A 23,869-nucleotide genomic window follows, 5' to 3' on the forward strand; every position below is an offset into this window, starting at 1 on the left:
GTACAACAAGAAGTCAGCAATGAAGACGTGTATAGAGTCTGGTTATATATATATATATATATATATATATATATGTCACATTCAATCAAAAAATACAAATGGAATCAAAACCACAATTGTTCATGATATTCCACAATCAAAACCACAATTGTTCATGAATGGTATTACAAAACCACAATTGTTCATGATATTCCACAAAATCATATATAATCTATTTATTTATGAAATATCCTAATATATTTTATCAATATATAGCATAATAAAAGGCAATTTGTCTTTGCTTCTGTTCAACTTGAAAAGAATAACTATTTGAGGTTGTATATAGAATGCACTAAAAATTTCACATACACTCTCACAATTCACCTCACTTGAGCCCACTTCAAAGGCAGAGAGAGTGAGAGAGAGAGAATATATGAAAATTTATGTGCCTTCCAACTTTTTGTTTTTAAAAGGATGAAGCCAAAGGGGAAGAGATTGTGTCCAAGCAAAAATGAATGAAATCCAGCAAAAGCATTGCTAGACAATACAACAAGAAGTCAGCAATGAAGACGTGTATAGTTTGGTTATATATATATGTCACATTCAATCAAAAAATACAAATGGAATCAAACAAATCATATCCACCATTAATATACTTCTCAAATCTTCCAAACAAGTTTGGATCCTTCTCTTGAGGACATTAGCAAAAAACATTTGGGATTATTAAGTGATAATAATAATACACATCCAATTTAGAAATTAGCATGCTATTTTTATAGGATTTGGCTTACTTCTAGTATTTTTTTTAACTAGAGATGTTCTTTTGTTTTAAATACACAATAACAACCGGTAGTGTGTTTTAATTTCTACATTTTATTTAGTTAGTGTGTGATGTGACAGTTTCTCATTAAAATAAAAAGATATTCCAGTTAAAAAGTACTAGAGGTAAGTCAAACCCATTTTTATATGTCTAGTGCGTAATGCATGCTCTTATATTTAGTCAAAGAATTCCAATCCTCAACAACACCCCCCCCCCTCCCAAAAAAAAAATAAAAAAACAATGAAACCTGCTTGATTTCAGTGAAATTATCTAACAACATGGTTCATGAATTTGAAATTTTGGTTGCATATAAGAACGAATAAATAATCTGAGGGAGTTCCTAGATAAAAGAGATAAATTGTACAAATTAAGAAGAGAAAGAGGAATTAACTTCCAAATATTACAATTTACACACTTGAGGTCCTGTATAGCTAAGTATATATGAAGCCTGCCCTATATATATCCATAATGATTATTACAGTGCATAAATTTAATAACTAAAGAATGTTTTACCAGACCTGGTAATAAATAAAATCTGGTTCTTCATGATCTAGTAATTGATAGTCATACCATTCTGGCAAGGACTTTCATGATATCATCCATAGTTGGCCTATGCAGAGGGTCATCTTCCAAACAAGCCTTGGCTAAAACAGCTAAACATAAAGCCTCCGCAAGAGGATAATCATCCTTCAAAGACGGATCCATGAAACTACTCAATTGTTCAAAACAACCACCTTCACTAGCTCCTTCCAAGAATGTGATGGATTCCTTGAATGATTTTCCATCAAGGTCCTCCCGTGCCGAGATTAGCTCAAGCAGAATAACTCCAAAGGCAAAAATGTCTACCTTTTCAGAAGTTGAGCCATGCTGAAGGTACCCTGGTGCAACCCATCCTCTGACACTATCTTTACCATCCATTTCTTTCACAGGCCCAACAGCAGCACTGGTTCCAATATTTGCTAGTTTTGCTCTCAATTTGTAGTCACAAAAATATTTGTACTACTCATGCTCAAGTGTGCAAGGGGGAGAAAAGTGCAATAATGTAGATAGTGAAGCCCCGTTGCAATATCAAAAGCAATTTGTGTCCCCGTGCCACTGGAGAGGATTAGACAAGCAATGCCTCAAGCAGCCATTGCTAGGGAACTCAAACACAAGATAAGAACAGGAAAAGTCACCTTCCCCATAACAAACACCATGTAAATTCACAATATTGATGTGATTAATTTTTGAGTGTAAATCAATAGCCTGCCAGGTTTTTTCAAACCTTGTCGGTTGGATCATCACTTCAACATTATTGATCAACCCCTTATAGACCTCGCCACCAATCTTGTTTTCTTCGCTGAAATCTCTCGTTGCTTTCTTGAGGTCCTCTATGCTGTACATGAACAATGAGTATTTTATTTCAACAAGAATATCTGGAGATAAACATGAATCTGCAGACCTTGGAGAGCTTCTAACTTGTGAACAAGAGATTAGAGAGCTTCTAGACATGAACTTCTCCCCCTTCAATTTCTTTAATGCCTTTATACCACATGCAACCAAAGCTATAAGTACCAGAATCACACCAGCAATAGATATCGCCATATACAAATTCCTTGATTTTGTGCTTTTTGGTTTTTTTTCCATTGGAAATTGTGGGAAGAAAAGCAGGAGTTGGAGGTGGAGGATCCGGGACACTGAAATCCATGACTGGAACTTTTTTCATTGGTATCAAAACTGTTGTGTTTGGAAAAACGGTTGGCTTAGGTTCTAAATGATTAACAACCCATAAATCTTCAGGAGAGATACCGAATTTCTTACTCAATGTACCTGTTTCATCTCCTTCTATAAAAGGGTATGTCACAAGGAATTTCACTCTTTTACTTCTAGTGAAATTATCAGGACAAGCACATCTCAAAGGCACTTGAAGTTCAGAACCATACTTGGGCTCCTTTCCTTGAGATGGGTTTGGCCCACTAAGGATAGGCGATTTTAGTAACCCTTCAAAAACTCTCACAAGCAATCTCAGGAAATGTTGTGTTGCTCAGGACTTTGTAGCTGACATTTGCCTGAAAAAAAGGGTCTGAGCAAAAACAGTTAATTGGAACAAGAACTTCTCTACCTGGTTTAAGTATCTCATCAGAAGATGTAACACCGTTCCGTTGAAGCACCTCGGTGGAGTTCAAGTGGAACAACTCTGAGATGCTTGAAATAGTCTGAAAATATCTGTTAGCTCTGTAGACTAAGAATGTGGGGCATGAATTCTGGAAGGAATATTGGCATTCGTATCTTGAACCATTGCGCGGTTCTGAAGAAGAACAGTCTGATGGGTCATAATACTGTTGAGCGAAGCAAGAGTTTATGCAAATCCAGATGACAAACCAGAGATAAATCATTGTTTTCTGAGATCAAATATGACACATTCTAATTGGTGATTTAAGAAAATAAAGAAGTCTGGACTAAGTTTTGAAATATGAACTAGTTGTATGTATCAGTTGGTCGATGACTTGATGCTAGAGATATCTTTGGCAGGACCAATATGACAGTTGTTGTCAGCGATAATTTGCCAAATTCTGTTTGGAAGCTGGCAATGATTGGCCGGTGACATTGGAGATGGTCTGCTTCATTTATTAATCATAGATCCGCCTGTTCTAAAAGGTTAAAAGTATAATTAAAAAAAATGTATTTGAAGTATTAAGCCTGTGATTAAAGAACCATCAAATGCCGGCCAATAGAAATTAGAACACTGTACATATATAAGAAAGCTTTTTTAGTTCTTCCTGCTTGTCTTTTTGCTACAAACAGCCTCCCTAGTCCCCACAATATTACAACAACACCAAATTTTCTCATGACAAATTAACTAAGTATCCGTTTGGATGTTGCTAAAATGAAATGAATTAAGTATCTGCGTTTTGATATGTGGGTCTCGTGCACTATTCACAGGACTCGCAAATACTTTTTTCAGCAAAAATAACTTTAAAATTAAGTCCCACGATACTATTCACACATTTAAAAATTATTTTGCTACAGTATTTTCAATTTTCAACAAAAAGAGGTATCTAAATAGACTCTAAACCAAATTTTAATATCAATCTCATGAAATCCTGAACATAATATATATATATATATATAATAGCAATCTATGGTGTTAGCTCCTTGTTGATTACTCTCTATTATCAGGTCAAGACACCAATTTGGTTTTTGGTGTAAACGGGACTCGAACCTCAAATTTCTTATTTGATTATAAGAGATTTTACTAGTTCAACTAACTAAAGCCTACATTCTAAACATCAATCAGCATTTTGATTTTCAAGGACATTTTCAAAATTAAAATTGTATTTACTCCATGAGAATTAGCTTGCAAACATATACCAATAGAAAGCTCTATATCTCTAATTTCCTATACATCAAATGGCTTGCAATTTTGAGCTTTCTAAAGGGAGCTATGGTCATTTAAATACATAGTATATGGGCTAAGAGAATCATGGATATAGCAATTTTTGAATTTTCTTATTTCTAATAATGCTTATTTAGGTCTTCTTAATATCCTTTCCTTTTTTATTCCAATAAATCTTGTTGATAGATCTATCTAGCCGTGGTTTAAATATTTTGTACAGTCTTTAAATTTTATTAAAATTAGTCACTAACTCGTGCAATGTAGGGGGAAAATATTAAAAGTGAGATCTAAAAAAAAAATTATTTGCAAAATTATGGTATTAAAATGTATTAAAATTCATGTAATATAAGTACGCTATAAATAAATACTTAATTAACAACCTTTTTTTAGTGACTCAAGCCTTATACAGAATCAAAACATAGATTAGCAACTCAAGTAAACTCAATATAAGATCACAAAATATATATATATATATATATAATTTAAAACTAATGATGATGACAATTTTAAACGTTTGTGACATATTCAACACATTTGATACGTTGCTTGAGGAGAGACTGTTCTAGAGACACAGGGAAGAAGCCTGATGCGTTAGGTTTAGGGTTTCTGGAGAAATAATTCAGATCAAGTCTTTAAACAAATAATAAAGGAAAATAAGTCAATTTGAAAAAATAATAATAACGTGGAAAATTGTGAGGAAGAAGAGTTTGTAAAGATACCTTTAGCTTGAGGAAGAAGAAGAGTTTCAATTAAAAAGATACCTTAATTAGCTTGAAGAAGAAGGGTTTGTAAAGAGCAACGGCAGTAGAAATAATAGAGAAGAAGTGTTGTGTATATATAATTGTAACTTCGTAAGTTGTGGTTGCTAGTTGTTGTCGATTTGCAACTACTTAATAAACTAGTCGCTAACCCGTGCTATGCACGGGAACCTATTTATTTGTAATGTAGACTAAAATAATTTTATTAAAAATTAAAGAAATTACACAATTGCATGATTTGCTCTTGTATGACTTTAATTTGTGTTACAATTTGATGAAGAAGCCATTGCAGGGTATTTGTCCAATAATCTTCATGATTTCAAATTGGACCAAGAATCACAAGTTTCAACTTTCAAGTACAATTCGTGAAGTGGAGAAGATCTGGGCTATTGAGCCAATTCTATGAAGTGAAGAAGAATAGTTGGGGTTTTTGAGCCCATTTCATGAAGTGAAAATTTGGGCTTTACAAATTGCCTTCAAAAACACACGGGTTTGTTGTCTTGTTCTGCATATGACACATCACTCATACACACACTAACTCTGTACGAATCAAATTATTATTATTATTTTTTCATGTCAAACTTCTTCTAAAAAATTAAAAAAGTTTCAGGTCAAACTATATAATTTTTTTTAAGATAATGATTTTCTCCAATGCAAAGTAGATGAAACCTAACCTAACTGGATTGATACAGGTTTCTAAGATAGAGAAACGGTACAAATTTTGAGTTTGACTTTAAGCTAGACTTATTAGAGAGATAGAGTTTCACGAGTCCAAATCTTCTATTTCACATTTTCTGCTCCACTATATACTCCACAAATAAAAACATGCTACATGTCCATCTAATTTATTAAATGCTAAATTTATGCCTTCTATTATTTCAATTTCCTAAAATAAATAAATAAATAACCCATCATATTTAGGTAATTGAAATAATAAAAGGCATAAATTTAGCATTTAATAAATTAGATGGACATGTGGCATATTTTTATTTGTGGAGTATATAGTGGAGCAGAAAGTGTGGGATAGAAGATTTGGACTCGAGTTTCATCCCTTGTTAAGTTTGAACTAAACAAAAATAATTTTATTTAAATATTGTGCTAACGTGGAAAATTGTGAGAGTTTCAAATGTTTCGGTTATATATATACACTAGTCACTAATCCGTACGATGCACGGAAAACTTATAAAAATGAGATCTTAAAAAATATAGTGTTAATTTTTCTATTAAAAACGTCCACTTTGCTCTTTTTTTGTTTTTTTAATTTCACATCCACTTTGTTCTAATAATAATTTTTTTAATCTTATTTTTAAGAAGCCAAAAAATAAATTAAACCAAAATGCACATAATTTAATTTTCACCAAACTTTGATGAGTCTGAACTAAAAAGCAGCCAATACACCACAAGGAGAAATGAAGTTTACAAAAACATGATGTCATCCAAATATATTATATAGTAGTTGCAAAACCGTGCAATCCATGGGAAAGATTTTGAGTATAAAATATTATTTAATCTTTGTAGGGTCACGATTCGTGGCGGACCGTAACAGTGTCGGGTTCGCACGTAAAACGGCCCTAACAATATCATTTGTAGAGCGTGGGTTTGAAAGGCTAGGCCTTGATCGATAGGCGATGGGTTTTTCATGGCGTTCATACAAGGTTAAACGATCGTCACTCCTAGAGTACTTCTCCTGGAGGTGGGCTGGGAGGCTCTCGTTTTTGGCCATTTTTTCCCAGCCCCTCTTTAGGTTACTTCTTTTTCCTTTTTATATTCGTCTGCGTTCATTATCCGTCGTCCACGTATAGGGTCAACCTTTCCAAAATTGATACTTGTCCCATCAGCCCATATTCAAAGTCGTTGAGGGTGGTTGTAAAAGCCAAAGACTGCAGCTCTGTCAGGTTCAGAGCATAGAATGGCAGTGAGAGCAGCTTTCCCTGGATATTTTATATTTTTCGTCCTGATTCCGGTCCTATACCGTTTTTACCCTTCCTTCAGGGAGGGGAACTTTGAGTCTGCCGAGGACTGGGCCGTCCTCGGCGATATCCACAGGCTATTTTGTCGGGCTTGGGCCATAGCCCTCCTCGGCTTGAGCCTTCGGATTTTTCCCAGGTAGACGGGCCCGGCCCATAAATCATTTGGGCCCCACAATAGCCCCTCAAAACCCGGCTATCCAACCTCTTGGTTGGAAAGGGGGGTTTTGGCGATGCCAAACCTCTTCCTACGGCCCAATTAATTTGGCCTTTTACTAATGCTGTCGGCTCCTCATCTGTCCAAGAAACGCGCCGGTTTATGAGGCAGCCTTTTAATTTCGCGCTTGACGCGCTTGTATCGTTTGGGCATCCTAAAACGTGCTTTTAATGACCACTATTTACGAGACTGCTTTAATTCGGAGGTTTGTTTTGATGGGGTGGAGAAACGGAACCGGCATGTTTGTGTTGGCAGATTCCTTTGGATATCTGAACCTATTAAATGTCTCCCGCTCCCCCCTCAGTATAAGAAGGAAGGGCGGAGGTTATTGTTTTTGTAAATAATTCCTTCTCATCTTTCTGAGATTTGAAATATTTGGCCTCCCCCAGGGTTCATTTTACCGAAGGGTTTACGCACTAAATCGTGATACACTTTACCATAACGACGAGCGATGCGAGAGCCAAAACCCTCTCATAAACGCCATGTTCCAATAAAAGAAGGAAGGGCTCATTATGGCTCAATCGGGACAGGGGTGGCGAAGACTCAAAATCAACCTCACCCTCCTTTCAGTCAAAATCCGAAGCAGGGACTCGTCACGTCAAACTTTCGGCGTGACTGAGTCGAGAACACCCATCATCAGTACCAACCGCTCTCCTATGAGCATACCTAGTATGGCTCCAGTGTGTTGGGAGTCAGGATCGAGGCAGGGACTAAGTGTCTCTACTTCTTCCCCTCTTCCTTCATTGGGGCTATTCTCCGTCTCCTTTTCTTAGTCTTCCCAGCACCAGTTCCACCCTGGTGCTTTCACTTCTCCCTCTTTTGCTCCTTTTTCTTTCCTTTCATCTCTTCTCTCTTCTTCTCCTCCTTCTTCTTCATTGATTTCTTCCTTACTATTTCCTTCTCGGCCATTTCCTCCCAAAGAAGGTTCTTATCATAATATGAGCGGTATTGAGGCAAAGATTGGAGAGACTTTGAAGACGAGTTTAAAAGACGCCTGGGAGATTACTTATCTGTACTACGGATGTAACCGTCGCTTAGGCAGTTCACATTTTGCATAGGCTCGTTCGAGCCCCTCTTTGTACATTGTAATAGTTTTTCGTATTAATAAAAATCGTTGTTATTTTATTTCGCATGTTTTGTCTCTATGCCTTTTTTTTTTTTTGGATCTACAAACGCTGCTCGGCACAATAATATAGCATCTAAATCAATGACGACTAAAACCAAAAGATTTGATAATAAAAAGATGTTACCATAACTTTAATAGAAATGCTTGGCATAATAAGGCCGATCAGTGAAGAGTCATACTTACCCCATGCTAGCCGAGGAGAAAAACGAAGACTTGATGTCATGTATGGAACAACCATTTGAAGATATATCACCCACCAAATGAGCGGCCTTCTAATATGACTAAGTGCTGGGGCGTTCCACTCCCTTCCTTACACCTTAACTGGCCTTAACCTTTTATGGTGTTCAAGCCGTGGATGAAGTGACCTGACATTCTTACCAAGTAACCCATCTTACGAGATTCAAACCTTGTCTTATCCAAGTATTTGGTTTCCCCATTGGCAGGGATCCGAGGACCATACAAGGTCTTGGTTCTGTCCAAAACGTGTAATTTTTATAATTCTTTGTACTTGGTTTCCCCATAGGCTTGAGTCCGAGGACCATACAAGACCTTGGTTCTGTCCAAAACTTGTAATTTTTATAATTCTTTGTACTTGGTTTCCCCATAGGCTTGAGTCCGAGGACCATACAAGGCCTTGGTTCTGTCCCTGGGCCCCTATGTTAAACGGGCCTGGTCCGCGAATTTACTGGGCCCACAAATTAAGAGGTGTCTCCATAACCTTTGATCACGCGGTACCTTTTGGCGTCCCAGTGTTCGAGGTGCACCTTCTCGAGACTCCTTTAGCCTCAGGGTTGCAGACGACGTTGGAAATCGAGCCAGAGACGTTTTGTCTGTAGCGTTCCTTGGGACGCTGCGCGAATTAAATGCCACCGGTTTACTTCTGGGTATAAATGGGATGGGGGATCACTTCACTTGCACATGAACTCTCCCGTTCCCTTCAGAACTATATTTCTTCCATATCCGCGATCCCTCTTTCTAGTGCCACTGCCCCAAAGCAAGATGTTTGAGGCTTGGATAGGGACGAAAGGTCTCCGTACGCTTCAGAGGCACCGAATCCTCAAGGTGATATGGTATGGACAAGGATGGCACAAATTTAAGCCAGTCCTCCATCTTGAGGGGAGGAAGATGGTATTCCTCCTTCTTTTAATCAAAACCCGAAGCAGGTTCTGGTCATGCCAGATTTTTGGTATGTCAGAAAAAGGAATTTCCGCCATCAGCACTGTCTACTTTGTGGTAGGCAGATTTTTGCGGGGGCTTCCCAACTTCCGGCTCCCTGCACCTTTTCTGTAGATGGTGTTAGCCTGAGGTCAGGTTCTTTTGCTGCCTGAGTTACGGGCGTGCAAAAGCATGGAGGAGGAATAAGGTCTCGAGGCAGAAGCCAACCTCTCCTCTGAACTGCCTCCTCGGCTTTATCTTCACTCTCTTGTATTCTTCGTTACTCACGTAGTTAGCTTCGATGTAGGTTTTGTTTCAGCTTTCCATTGTACACTGTACTGTTCTTTTGTCTTAATAAAATATGGGTCTATTTCTCTATACATATCTTTCTTCTCCGTAACCACTACTTTATGCATGAATATTAAATATGAGCTTGCCCTTAATGATATTCTAGGCAGAGAAACGCCTTAACACAGATTCCTACTAGTTTAGACTTACAAATATTATCAAGCGTAACAAGATTAATCATCAATAAATTAAACTCCTGGAACTAACCAGGATAACGGCTAAGTGCTGCGCGATGCGTGCTAGAGCGATGTCCGAGTACGATAAACTCTAGGTAATTCGTCCAAGAGGGTAGCCGAGTAGCGAGGGGCTTTGGTTGCGCTTTTGGATAATTTGTTGCGCCGTATCGCATCAACCCCTTTGATATTGGGGGATCAGAGGGTAGACCGGGGAACCCACGCAATCAAGGTATTAACCCATCTGTTAATGCGGAGCTCTCTTCAGATGAGTTTTGAGGTTTATGTGCCATAGTTTTTTTTTTAAAATAGTGGGTTCCCCATCCAGGTAGTTGGTTTCCCCTGAGGCTTGGGTCCGAGGACCATGCAATGCCTTGATTCTGTCCAAAACCTAATTTTCATTACATCCAGGTAGTTGGTTTCCCCTGAAGCTTGGGTCCGAGGACCATGCAATGCCTTGGTTCTGTCCAAAACCTAGTTTTCATTACATCCAGGTAGTTGGTTTCCCCTGAGGCTTGGGTCCGAGGACCATGCAATGCCTTGGTTCTGTCCAAAACCTAGTTTTCATTACATCCAGGTAGTTGGTTTCCCCTGAGGCTTGGGTCCGAGGACCATGCAATGCCTTGGTTCTGTCCAAAACCTAGTTTTCATTACATCCAGGTAGTTGGTTTCCCCTGAGGCTTGGGTCCGAGGACCATGCAATTCTGTCCTTGGTAGTTGGTTTCTGGCTCCAACCATTGCCTTGGTTCTGTCCAGTTTTCATTACATCCAGGTAGTTGGTTTCCCCAGAGGCTTGAGTCCGTGGACCATACAATGCCATGGTTCTGTCCAAAACCTAGTTTTCCATCATCCAAGTAGTTGGTTTCCCCAGAGGCTTGAGTCCGTGGACCATACAATGCCCTGGTTCTGTCCAAAACCTAGTTTTCCATCATCCAGGTAGTTGGTTTCCCCAGTTGAGTCCGTGGACCATACAATGCCCTGTCCAAAACCTAGTTTTCCATCATCCAAGTAGTTGGTTTCCCCAGAGGCTTGAGTCCGAGGACTATGCAATGCCTTGGTTCTGTCCAAAACCTAGTTTTCCACATCCAGGTAGTTGGTTTTCCCAGAGGCTTGAGTCCATGGACCATACAATGCCCTGGTTCTGTCCAAAACCTAGTTTTCCACATCCAGGTAGTTGGTTTTCCCAGAGGCTTGAGTCCGTGGACCATACAATGCCCTGGTTCTGTCCAAAACCTAGTTTTCCATCATCCAAGTAGTTGGTTTCCCCAGAGGCTTGAGTCCGAGGACGATGCAATGCCTTGGTTCTGTCCAAAACCTAGTTTTCCATCATCCAAGTAGTTGGTTTCCCCAGAGGCTTGAGTCCGTGGACCATACAATGCCTTGGTTCTGTCCAAAACCTAGTTTTCCATCATCCAAGTAGTTGGTTTCCCCAGAGGCTTGAGCCCGTGGACCATACAATGCCTTGGTTCTGTCCAAAACCTAGTTTTCTCTTTGCACGGGGCCTTGGCTGGCCTTTAGCTTTAGGAGAGTTAGCTACTCAGCCAAGCCCCTTGAGTTTATCTATACGGTTAACGTTACCAAGCGCCTAGTTTGTTCTTTACGAGGAGCTTTAGCTTTTAGGGGAATTAGCTCCTCAGCCAAGCCCCTCGTCAAGAAACGTAGCCCCTAGTGAGATTTTATACCTGAACTCTATAACCAACGGTTAGAAATAACAGAGGAACTGTTTCAACCTACCACCTGCGCCAACACGCAAGCCTTTCCCACAGACGGCGCCAATTGTAGGGTCACGATTCGTGGCGGACCGTAACAGTGTCGGGTTCGCACGTAAAACGGCCCTAACAATATCATTTGTAGAGCGTGGGTTTGAAAGGCTAGGCCTTGATCGATAGGCGATGGGTTTTTCATGGCGTTCATACAAGGTTAAACGATCGTCACCCCTAGAGTACTTCTCCTGGAGGTGGGCTGGGAGGCTCTCGTTTTTGGCCATTTTTTCCCAGCCCCTCTTTAGGTTACTTCTTTTTCCTTTTTATATTCGCCTGCGTTCATTGTCCGTCGTCCACGTATAGGGTCAACCTTTCCAAAATTGATACTTGTCCCATCAGCCCATATTCAAAGTCGTTGAGGGTGGTTGTAAAAGCCAAAGACTGCGGCTCTGTCAGGTTCAGAGCATAGAATGGCAGTGAGAGCAGCTTTCCCTGGATATTTTAGATCTTTCGTCCTGATTCCGGTCCTATACCGTTTTTACCCTTCCTTCAGGGAGGGGAACTTTAGGTCTGCCGAGGACTGGGCAGTCCTCGGCGATATCCACAGGCTATTTTGTCGGGCTTGGGCCTTCGGATTTTTCCCAGGTAGACGGGCCCGGCCCATAAATCATTTGGGCCCCACAATCTTATTTTATTTACAACAATCATCATATCATAATTGCACAATATATTTAGAAATATGAGGTAACTACAAATTTCAGTAATTGAACCTACATAATAAATTATTTAAAAAAAAACCGAAAAAATAAATTAAGTACTATTCGTTCATAAAAAAAATAAAAAATAAAAAATCTATTCAGCCAATATTGTAACTCTTTTGTGATCAACGCTAAGTGAGCACAGTTTTTAGTAATTGTTTTTTCTAAAATGTACATAAATGTTTTGCAGATATAACTTCCATAAATTTTTTAAAGAAGATCTAAACAACTTTTTCTTCATTTTTCATTAATTGCACATTAGGATTCCAATCTCAAAAATCCCTAACCTCAATATGAAACATTCAATTACTAAATGAAAAAGATCAAGTAAACAAAAAATTAAATTAGAATATGAAATACAAAAGAAAGAAAAGCTATAAAAAAATTCACATACTTTAAGGACAAAGAATTTGTAGAAACAAAAGAATGAGCAAAGACAGTTTTGACGTGGTGCGTCACATATATAAATATATATATATATATATATATAATAATTTTACAATATGTTCACGTGTAGTTGAATAGTTTTAGTGTTACAAATTATTCTACAATTTTTTTATCATAATTTTGATGCAAAAAACTATGAATATTAAATCATCAATAACATAAGAACCACTATTTTTACTTTATCGATCACATTTTATTGTTGTAAAAAGTTGTGAAAACTGTGTGGCTCTGAACTTTTTTGTGCGAGTCAGCCAACCACCGGTCAGTACAAACTGATAAGAGAAATTTTTTTTTTTTATTTAAAAAAAGTTCGATTTTGAAATGAAGCTCACATTGGTGGGTTGTCAATGGCATTAATGATTACATCACCACACAAAAAACTAAAAAGCAAGATTGAATAGAAACCAAGAGACACGTTGAAAAAGAAGCAAAAGAAAGAAGCATTTTTTATAATATGTGGGAGCCGAAGAAGAAAGAAGAAGGTGGAGGAGGAACGTGGTGTGGCGTGGCGACAACTACAACGAAAAAATGTTGATGATGATGGCAACGCGAGCAAGAGCTAGTCAGTACTCAATAAGTTACAAAGAATGGAGAGAGAGATTTTTATATTTGAAAACCTTTTTTTTTTTTTTCTGGTTTATGTCCGGTATTAAATTTCCTGTGAAAATCCAATATGTTTTCCGGTATGGGTCGATTTTTAAATCAGCACAAAACATAGGCGTTTTTGTACTGGATTAGGTACCGATATGAAATATTTTGGCTCTATTAATTTGATCCAACCCCTGCACCATATCCTAATCCAACAACTCATTCGACCAAATCATTTAACAGTTAACACCGACAATTTCATCATCCCCAAATTCTCAAATTCTATAATCAACTCAAAAAAACTACCCACATCTCCTAAGTTGGAAAAAAAAAATCTACATTTGGTGATTTAAAATCATAAACTATCAAATGCATACAATAATAACAATTAAATGAAAATATTGATTGGAAAAAAAAAAAAAAAGACTCTTTCTACCCTTGCAAAGGGTAAAAGCCTCTTTCTACCCTTGCACTCTTTGCAAAAGTCTCTTTCTACAGTTGCTAGCTCAGTAACTTGAATCAAAATACTAAACCAGAACATGGCATTCAAACCCCAAAAGTTTGTTGTATAAAGAGAGAGGGTGAAGAATGAATTCCTGTTTTTCTTTTTTCTTTTTGGGTCTAAAGAAAATATAAAGTGAAAATTTATAAGGAACGGCGTTAAGTTAATAACTACCCAACAGAATGATGTAACTGTACACCAGCAGTAGGAAAATAGTACTGAAACGGTTTTCCAAACGAAAAATTATACCTTTTTGTGTTTTAATTGCATATGTTTGTTAATTTATATAGCCACGTAGTACAATAAAACGTGGTCAACAAAAAGTCAAATATTTTGACTATTAATTATTATATAGATATATATATATATATAGATAAATTAGTTTGCTGAGTTTTACTAGGTTTGTAACTCTAATATATAAATAAATGAATAACAAAATGATGTGTAAAATTGTGAGGAAGGTTAACAAAAAGTTAAAGGATTCAGTTTTATAGTATATATAGACTAGGAACATTTTGAAGTATTTCATATATCTGCTAGCAGCAAAATTTTTACAATTTTCTTCTCAAGCGAAGAATTGTCCAAAACAATTGGGGGTAATCTCCCCTTTAGGATTCTCTTCTCTCCATGGGTTGATCACCAAGTTATCCTTTATTTCCTTTTATTAAAAATTTATATTTTATTAGGGATTTAAAAGGTGTACTTGAATATGAAAACAAAAATTGAAATTGGAAAGATGTTTTTTCTTGCAAAATTCTAAGAACAAAAATTACAACTTAAAATTTTAAGAGCATGATCACTACAAGAAAAACAAATAAGCTCTATTGCAAAGAAATTTTGTGTTGCAATAAACACCTATTGCAACGAAAAAAATTTGTTGCAAACTGTTGCAATAAAGTATGAGACAAAGATGGGATAATTGTACTCGGTGGTATTGCACTGGATCCTAATATTATTTAGAGAATATTAATAATCATTACAATTTTTAAAGAGACCACTCACACAAAACTTACTGCTATATTACTATTAGTGTATGTAACTTTGCTCTATTTTTTGACCCAAAAATACAGAGGTTCCTGCGTGCCAACTCTAACAAACTCAAACTTACTCAAGTGCAAGTCTGTGATGCTAATGATCTCTCAAACAAGACCAGCTCAGCTAGCCCTAGCCTAAACCCTGAGCCCCTAGCTAGACAATCCCTTGACCATGAGTTGTCTAGCCCTCTTACCCCAACCCAAGTCCCCAACCCCTAAAAATACATTGTTATCACCAATATTCTACACAGTTTCACTCACTCACACACATACAAACTAATCGTTTAGCTTCCATTCCATTTTCTTCCTCACTCTCAACACTTGCAATGGCCTCCGAATGTAAGGAAGCAAATTGTGTTCATCGACACTACAACAAACTTTGCCACCTCTGTGACTTAAAGTTCAAGTCTAAGGCTAGCTTGTGGGCTCATTTCTTAAATCACATTGCAAATGATGTAATAAAGCCAACGTTCGAGTGCGCAAATGACAAAACCCAAGTGTCACTGCCCATTCCAAACCAAGGTAGCCTTCAAAGAGCATACCAAGAGTGGACAACACTAAGCAATAATGCCCCAGCCAATTTCTTATGTGTTTAGTACTTTCATTTTATTATGTACGTCATTGATCATTCTACAATATATTGCACATAAGAAACTTTAACTAACTTTTGCCTTTTAATTATTCAAGACAATAACAACATAATAGTGAAAAGAGACAATATTTTTTGTGTTTCATCTAGCTAACCATCTTTAATTTTGTAGAAAAATAGGTAACAAAATGTTGTCACCTTCCATTGCCTTTATTCCATAAACAAAATGTTGCAATGTTACATTATTGGGCTTTTGCTCTCCAGCAAAGCAAACAGATTTTCTATAATAATTTCCATTACTAGGAACATTTTGAAGTATTCCATACTTCTAATGCTAGCAACAAAATATTTACAATTTTCTTCTCAAGTGGAGAATCTTCCAAAATAATTAGTAATCTCCCCTTTAGGATTCTCTTCTCTCCATGGGTTGATCACCAAGTTATCATTTATTTCCTTTTATTAAAAATTTAGATTTTATTGGGGATTTAAAAGGTGTACTTGAATATGAAGAACAAAAATTGTAATTGGAAAGACCTTTTTTTTCCTGTAAAATTCTAAGAACAAAAATTACAACTTAAAATTTTAAGAGAATGATCACTACCAAAAAAAAAAAAAAAAAAACCCCTCTATTGCAACAAAAAAAATTCGTTGTGAACTGTTGCAATAAAGTGTGGGACAAAGATGGGATAATTGCACTCGATGGTATTGCATCGATCCAAATCTAATTTAGAGATATTAATAATCATTACAATTTTTAAAGGGACCACTCACATGAAACTTGCTTACTGCTATATTACTATTAGTGTATGAAACTCTGTTATGTTTTTTTACCCAAAAATACAAATTTTCCCGCATGCCAACTCTAACAAACTCAAACTCACTCAAATGCAAGTCTATAATACTAATGATCTCTCAAACAAGACCAACTCAGTTAGACCTGACCTAAACCCTGAGCCCCTAGCTAAACAATCCCTTAATCATGAGTTGTTTGGACCTCTTACCCCAACCCAAGTCCCCAACCCCTATAAATACATTGTTACCTTATCAAGAATATTCCACACAATTTCACTCACTCACACACATACAAAACACTCATTTAGCTTCCATTCCATTTTCTTCCTCACTCTCAACACTTGCAATGGCCTTCAAATGTAAGGAAGAAAATTGAGTTCATTGGGACTATGGCAAACTTTGCCACCTCTGTGACTCAGAGTTCAAGACTAAGGCTAGCTTGTGGGCTCATTTCTTGACTCACATTGTAAATGATGTGGTGAAGTCGACATTCGAGTGCACAAAACCCAATTGTCACCGCTCTTTCTAAACCAAGGCAGCCCTTAAAGAGCATAACAAGAATAAACTCCAAATTGTTGCAATAAACACCTATTGCAACGAAAAAATTTTGATGCAAACTATTGCAATAAAGTCTATGACAATAGGTTATCGCCGCAAATATTTCGTTGCAATAGCATTTTGTTGCAATAAATTATCTTTTTTAATTTGTTTTTTCTTCATTAATCATCATATTTAACATGTTAACAATATAAACACATCTTCACAAAATTTAAAAAAAAAAATCTAAAAATTTTGTAAAATGTATAATACTTCATCCATACTCAATATATATACATTTTCATTCATTTACCATCCCTATCATGGATTAAGGAGTATGAAAAAACAAAAACAAAATAATAGGTAAAGATAAAATTGCAATGAATGAATAGATAATCATTTTCTTTTTACACTCAAAAGCAAAGATGGTATCATCTATATCCCTTTTACAAGTAGCTTAATTTTATTTTCACCCATTGGTGGTTATTGATGAATACAACGCTGGCAGATCATGCTTGACCATGTTTAACTTTTAACATCCTCCCATTAAGAAAAGAAAAGAAAACCCTTGGTGTAGGAAAAATAATCTATGTACTCTAAAAATTATGCTTTTGGATCAAATAATATAATTATCAATGATTATAAACTTTAAAATATTAAAGATATTACAAATTTTACTTCAAAACCTTTACAAATTGACATGACAATAAATATTATAACTATTTATTTTGTGACTTATAATAACACTAGCATTACCCTATAAACTTATCACCAAATGGTAGTGAACATCAGGCATTGTGAATACTTGGCCGAGGTCCAAAAAAAAAAATGAGAATAGGGTGCTATAGGGCCTGTTTGGGTAAGGGTTTTTCATCACTCAATTTCCGTCACTCAATTTCCATCACTCATCACTTATCACTCATAACTCATCACTCATCACTCATTTTTTCACACTCATTTGGCAACATCACTTTTATTTTCATCACTCAATTTTTTCACACTATTCATGGGTCTCACACCTGTCAGCCAGTACAGTAGGTTTTTTTTTTTTTTTTAGCACCCAACTCACCGAAGCTAATATATATAAAATAAAAAAAAAAAAAATAAAAACAAACAAACAAACCAAACCGAACAGCCAACCCAGGAAAGAAAAAAAAAAAAAAAAAAAAAGAACAACGCCGACCCAGAAAAAAAAAAAAAAAAAAAAAAAAAAAAAAAAAAAAAAAAAAAAGGTGGTCAAAAGTTGCGGCTGTGGGTCCCTCATGTGTGTTTATTTACGGAAATGCCATTGAGTTATGAGTTATGGAAACTGAAAACAGCCTTTTGTTGTTTTCAATTTCCATAACTCATAACTCAAAAATCAGAGAATTGAGTGATGGAAACAGAGTTATGGAAACAGAATTATCGTTTGGCCAAACAACCTTTTTACTATGGGTCCCACCATTTTTGAGTTATGAGTTATGGAAACAGAGAATTGAGTTATCAAAAAACTCAATCCAAACGGCCCCATAGCTTGCCAGTCAAAGACTCGCTAATCAAACTAACCATTCTTTTTTCTTCTTTTTTCCCACGTGGGAGTACACGTGTATATTATTAAATGGAATAATAAAATAAGGCCTTCTAATATTATTATTATTATTATTAGGTTTTCTTCTATCAAACTTAATTAAGCACATTTATTTTAAAATCTTGATGTGGCTAACTTTTAATATTCCATTTAATAATAAATAAATATCATAGTTGTTAAATTAACTAGTTGCAAACCTACACGAAACATGAGAATAAATAATTATTTTGTAATTGTAATATAATGCATAATTTCTTCTCTAAAATTTGTTTAAGATAATTTGTTCTCCCTAAAAATTAAGCAATTTCTATTCAGTACAATTAGGTCTACTTTGGTCCAATTATGTCTAATTCGGTTCAATTTAGTCTACTCAGTCCAATTCGGTCCATTTGGTCAATTTCGGTCCCCTTCAGTCCATTTTGGATTAATTGGGCCTTAAATTGATTCTTTTTGTAGGTTACCTTTTCAAATTTAGCTCAAAAAATCTTTTTTTTTCCCTTAATTTTTGGGTTAAAAAGTATGAAATTTTATTATATTTGGTCTAAACTCTTTAGTTTTGTGTTAAAAAATAAAAACAAAATAGACATTAGAAACTAGAAATATGAGCACAAAAAATGCAATGAAAAGTATAAATATTCAAAAGTCCTAATCGGTCCACTTTGCCTATTCGATCCATTTGCTCCATATTGATTGTATTCTATGCACTTCCGTCCTATTCGGTCCACGTTGGTCCTATTTAGTCCACTTTGGTCAACTTCAGTTATATTCGGTCCACTTTGGTCCTACCACTTTGGTTCTATTTGGTCCAAATTGGTCCTATTTAGTCCATTCTATCCACTTCGGTCCTATTCAATCAACATTAGTCCTATATGGTCTCATTTGGTCCTATTCGGTCCATTTGTGTCCACTTCAGTCCATTCGAACCACTTCAGTCAATTTTAGTCAACTTTGGTCCATTTGCTTGCACTTTTCATATAGTGAAAAGACATATTTGGGTTGAGAGCACATATTCTAAATCCAAATTTATTTTTTTTCAAATATAGATTTCAAACTCATAATATTTGAAACCTTAAGTATAGCATTTATTATTATTACACTTTTTTTGAGCCACATTAACATAGCATTTCAGTTCATTTCAATCCTGCTAAATTTAAATGAAAGTATTTCTAAACATGAATTGCATGAGATTGATTATATCTTCAAGCAATACACACACACACACACACACACACACACACATATATATAATTTTTATTTAAATAAATTATTCAAATTCTTCATTCTCTTAAAATAAATTATTATGATAATCAAAATTCATAAGAAAAATATATTGAATGTGTGTAATTTATTCTCTAAATTTTATTATAGATAATTTGTTTTCCTTAAAAATTAAACAACTTTGAAAAGTAATTTCCATCATTCTATTTTTACAAATATATAAGTTTATCATTTTTTATGTTTTTAATTGATATTATTCTTTTTTGAAATTGTCCATTTTCTTCTAACTATATTTATTATGCATTATATTTTACAAGTTTCTTTTGGAACAATTAAAATTTTTAAGTTTCAAAGTTATTATTCAAATTCTCATTCTCTTAAGGAGATTATTATGATAACCAATATGACTCAAATAATTGATAGTACTCTCAACCCAAACTTGTTTTTTCCCATTCTTAAGTAAGTCCACCGAATTGGACCGAAGTGATCTAAAATAGATCAAATGAACCAAATAGGCCAAAGTAGACCAAAGTAGGTCAAATTGGACCGAATAGACGAAAGTAGATTGAATAGACCAAATTAAACCGAAGTGGACTGAATGGACCGAATTGGATGGAATGGACCGAAGTGGATCGCACAAGACCGAAGTAGATTGAATGGACCGAAATAGATTGAGGTGAACTAGATGGACCGAATAGACCAAATGGACCTAATTGGACTGAAGTACAGTGAATTGGACCGAAATAGACTAAAGTAGACTAAACTGGACTAAATAAACCAAAATGGACCGAATGCCAATTTGTAATTAGCATAGCCAAGATTGTGTTTTGATATAAACTCAAATTCTTAATTCCAAAATAATCAAGTATTAACTTAAACAAAAATCAAAACATTAAAACATATGAACTCAAAATAAACTCACAATGATTCATCAATATAAAGTAGAGTTGCAAGAAAGAATGAAAAATCACGAGAGAGAGAGAGAGAGAGAGAAACCACTTTTTCAAGAGAGAATTTATTGAAAATAATATGAGAAGGAAAAAAAGTATAAAAAATAAAAAATATATATTGATAAATACCAAATTATCCAAGTCATGTTATGTTATGTAATAAAATAACATTATATTCTTATATACTATTTTTATAATGTAATAGGATAACATCTATGAAATCAAAGAGAAGAAAAAATATAACAACTAAAAAGCACAACTTAATCATCAACCCAAAGTAGAGTTTCAAATAATACAAAAATCCATCAACCTAAAGTAGAGATGCAAGAAAAAAAATCAATCAGAAAATGAAAAAAAAAAAATTTGACAGAGAGAAAGAGAGAGAAATAACGTTTTATGTTTGAGAAAACTATGTATAGAATGAAATAGAGAATTATAGTTTTATACTAAGAGAAGGAGAATAAGAAAAACTAAAAATAAAAGAAGATAAAGGGTTAGAGAAAAAATGATATTAAGATAAATAGTAGAGCGGAGACGGAAAGGTAAAAGGGAGGGAAAAAATTGGAGAAAGTATAATAATAAGTTGATAAATTAATTATAAAAAAAAAAATGTTAAAAATAAGAGAGAGAATGATAGAAATGAGTGAATGATGTGGTTGCTGATATAACTCAACATGAGCATAATAACAATAAACGATATACTTTAGCTTTTAAATGTATATAGATTTTTGTACTAAAAATGTAAATCGTTTTTTTTTTTTTATAAGAAAAAATGTAAATCGTTATTATCTATGTCTTGGACGGTTCTTTCAAATTGATGCTTTTTAAATCCTACGCTGTGTATGAACTGGCAAGAGTAATATTTTCAATTTAAATTAGTCTTTGGCTTATTAAGCAAAAAATATTTCTTTTTGTTTAACTCTTACACGCAAGAAAACCCCAGAACTCTCATATTTGTACCAGTCGGTGAGAAGAACAGGGTTTGTGATTCCACATGCTTTAGTTCGCTCGAGACCAATCATAATGGTCCGCCTATGTACATGTATTGTTCCTTCTTTTTTTTTTTTTTTTTTTTTGATTGAACATGTATTGTTCCTTTTGCTAATTCTGAAGTATGCCCCTCTTGGATAGAAATCAAAAAAGTTTTAATATTGTTTTGTGAAAATATTTTGATTAAGAAATCTAAAAACTTTGTGGACTTGCAATAGAATAAAAGGCAAGACTCAAATATATGTTATTATTGTTGTATTAGGATCAGTGGTGATCATAGTTGATATTAAACTTTTGTTCTTTGTGGTGAATGAAGTTCTTGCGTTGAATTGTGGTTGTATGGTAGTTGTACCAATCTTTAGATTTCAAGACAAGTGTCCTACAATTTCTTAGAGATAAAACAGGTAATCAATGTGTAACATTACATACCACACAATCGTAGCCCCTTGAATCCATCTTGTACTTGCTGGATACCGTAGGCACTCTCACAACATGTGGGCTGCACACACTGGTGGGGCCCACTTGTTGTGAGAGACTCACGGTCAGACATACCACCTGCTAACCACAAGCCCATCTCATTAAATACAATACTTTTTTTTTTCTTTTCTTTTTTTAAATAGAAAGTTTTAAGTACGTCTATTCTTAAAAATAACTCTTTATAACAAAACATTAATTGATTTTTGATATAGGTGAGAATTGAATCTCAAATCTCTTATTTCAACCATCAGATATTTTAGCAGTTAAATTAATTAGAACTCACTCGTTAAATACTACTTATAATCAAAAGAAAAATCACATTAACAAAATTCATAATATTAATTATATGGGTAACCAAAGGAACTAGCATAAACATGTGATGATCACTATCAATGCTCAACTAAAATGCACCCAAATTAACATGAGTTTTATTAGATACCTAATAAAATGACTACGCTAGCCCAAAAAATAATAACGGGTAACAATCTCCCACTTGGGCAATATATGTTATATTTTAAATTAAAGTTAACATTTTATTGGCAAACATTTTGAAGAGAGTAGGTAAAGAGAGTCCTCCAAATATAATTGCACAATTCCCCACAAGAACAGTATCTTTTATAGGCTCCCAATTCGTCAACAATGTCGGCTTAACAAATATCCCAACAGATGAGAGGACATGAGAATAGTACACTTGAAAACAAGGAATGAAAGAAGCTGTAAAAGCTTAAAATTCAAGAAAGACTTAAGGAATGTTTGGAAATTGCTTATTTGTTAAAAATTGAAAACTTATTTTCTGAAAATACTGTAGAAAAATAATTTTTAAAAGTGTAAAAAGTACTGTGGGACCAAAAAATGCATTGGTATGCATGTTTTTGTATTTTTGGCTAGGTTTTGACAGTGCCATGGGACGCAGCCAAAAACACAAACGTTGAATTGTACGCTGGAAACATGCAATCCAAACGTACACTAAGTATTCCTGTGGAAATTAGATTGGTAGATTATTCCAACATGATCTGTGATCAAGAAAAGAATTAATATTGAGGAAAAGGAATGCATTTTTTATAAGGATGATGAGGAAGAAACCCTTGAACACTTTTCTATATAGAATGTCCAATAGCAAAAATCGTGTAGACCCACTCCTCATGGCCTATCAGATTATTCAAAATATATTATGAAAAATGTTAACAAATACCCTAAAGGCATTTGTTAAAGAAGTATTTTTAGAAACTTTTTATTGAAAAATAAAAAAGTAATTGATTTTTTTAACATCTTTTTATATTTTCCATAAAAATGATATTAAAATTTTCATAAAATATCTATTAACAAATGTCTTAAGAGTACTCGTTAATCAAACCCTTAATTTTATAATTGATTGGGTAATATTTGTGTTTTCAATTAGGAGATGGGTTAATGATTCCAAAAGAAGAAGCAAGAAACTTCATACTATTCATGTTAATTTGTCCAGAAATTGTATTATAAGACAACCTAAAAAGGAAGTAATGGATCCCAACCATGAGTCTAATATAGTGTTTTTTTCTTTTCTTTTTTTGGTATGTATGATTATGAATCTGTGTTTGTAACTTAAGTTTTATATGGTTATGTGTGTATGTTTGTGTTCTATGACATGGTGCAGCCATGTAGTGTTTAGAAACTCAAAGATCTTAGCATGAGCTAGGCATTTAGTAAAGGAGAGAGAGAAAGCATGGGAGAGTAGAGAGAAGAGGAAAGAGAGAGAATAGGCTGAGAACAACTAACGGGTTTAAACGGCGTCTAGGGACTAAATGGTGTTCAAGGACCA

General features: G+C 35.0%; 1 pseudogene; it reads right to left on the reverse strand.

The window, feature by feature from the left end:
• Positions 1 to 1,214: 1,214 nt before the first annotated feature.
• Positions 1,215 to 3,393, reverse strand: LOC115983078 (annotated as a pseudogene).
• Between the last annotated feature and the right edge of the window lie 20,476 nt (positions 3,394 to 23,869).

The sequence above is a fragment of the Quercus lobata genome, chromosome 1 (genome assembly GCF_001633185.2).
Source record: "Quercus lobata isolate SW786 chromosome 1, ValleyOak3.0 Primary Assembly, whole genome shotgun sequence".
In the NCBI taxonomy this organism is placed as follows: domain Eukaryota; kingdom Viridiplantae; phylum Streptophyta; class Magnoliopsida; order Fagales; family Fagaceae; genus Quercus; species Quercus lobata.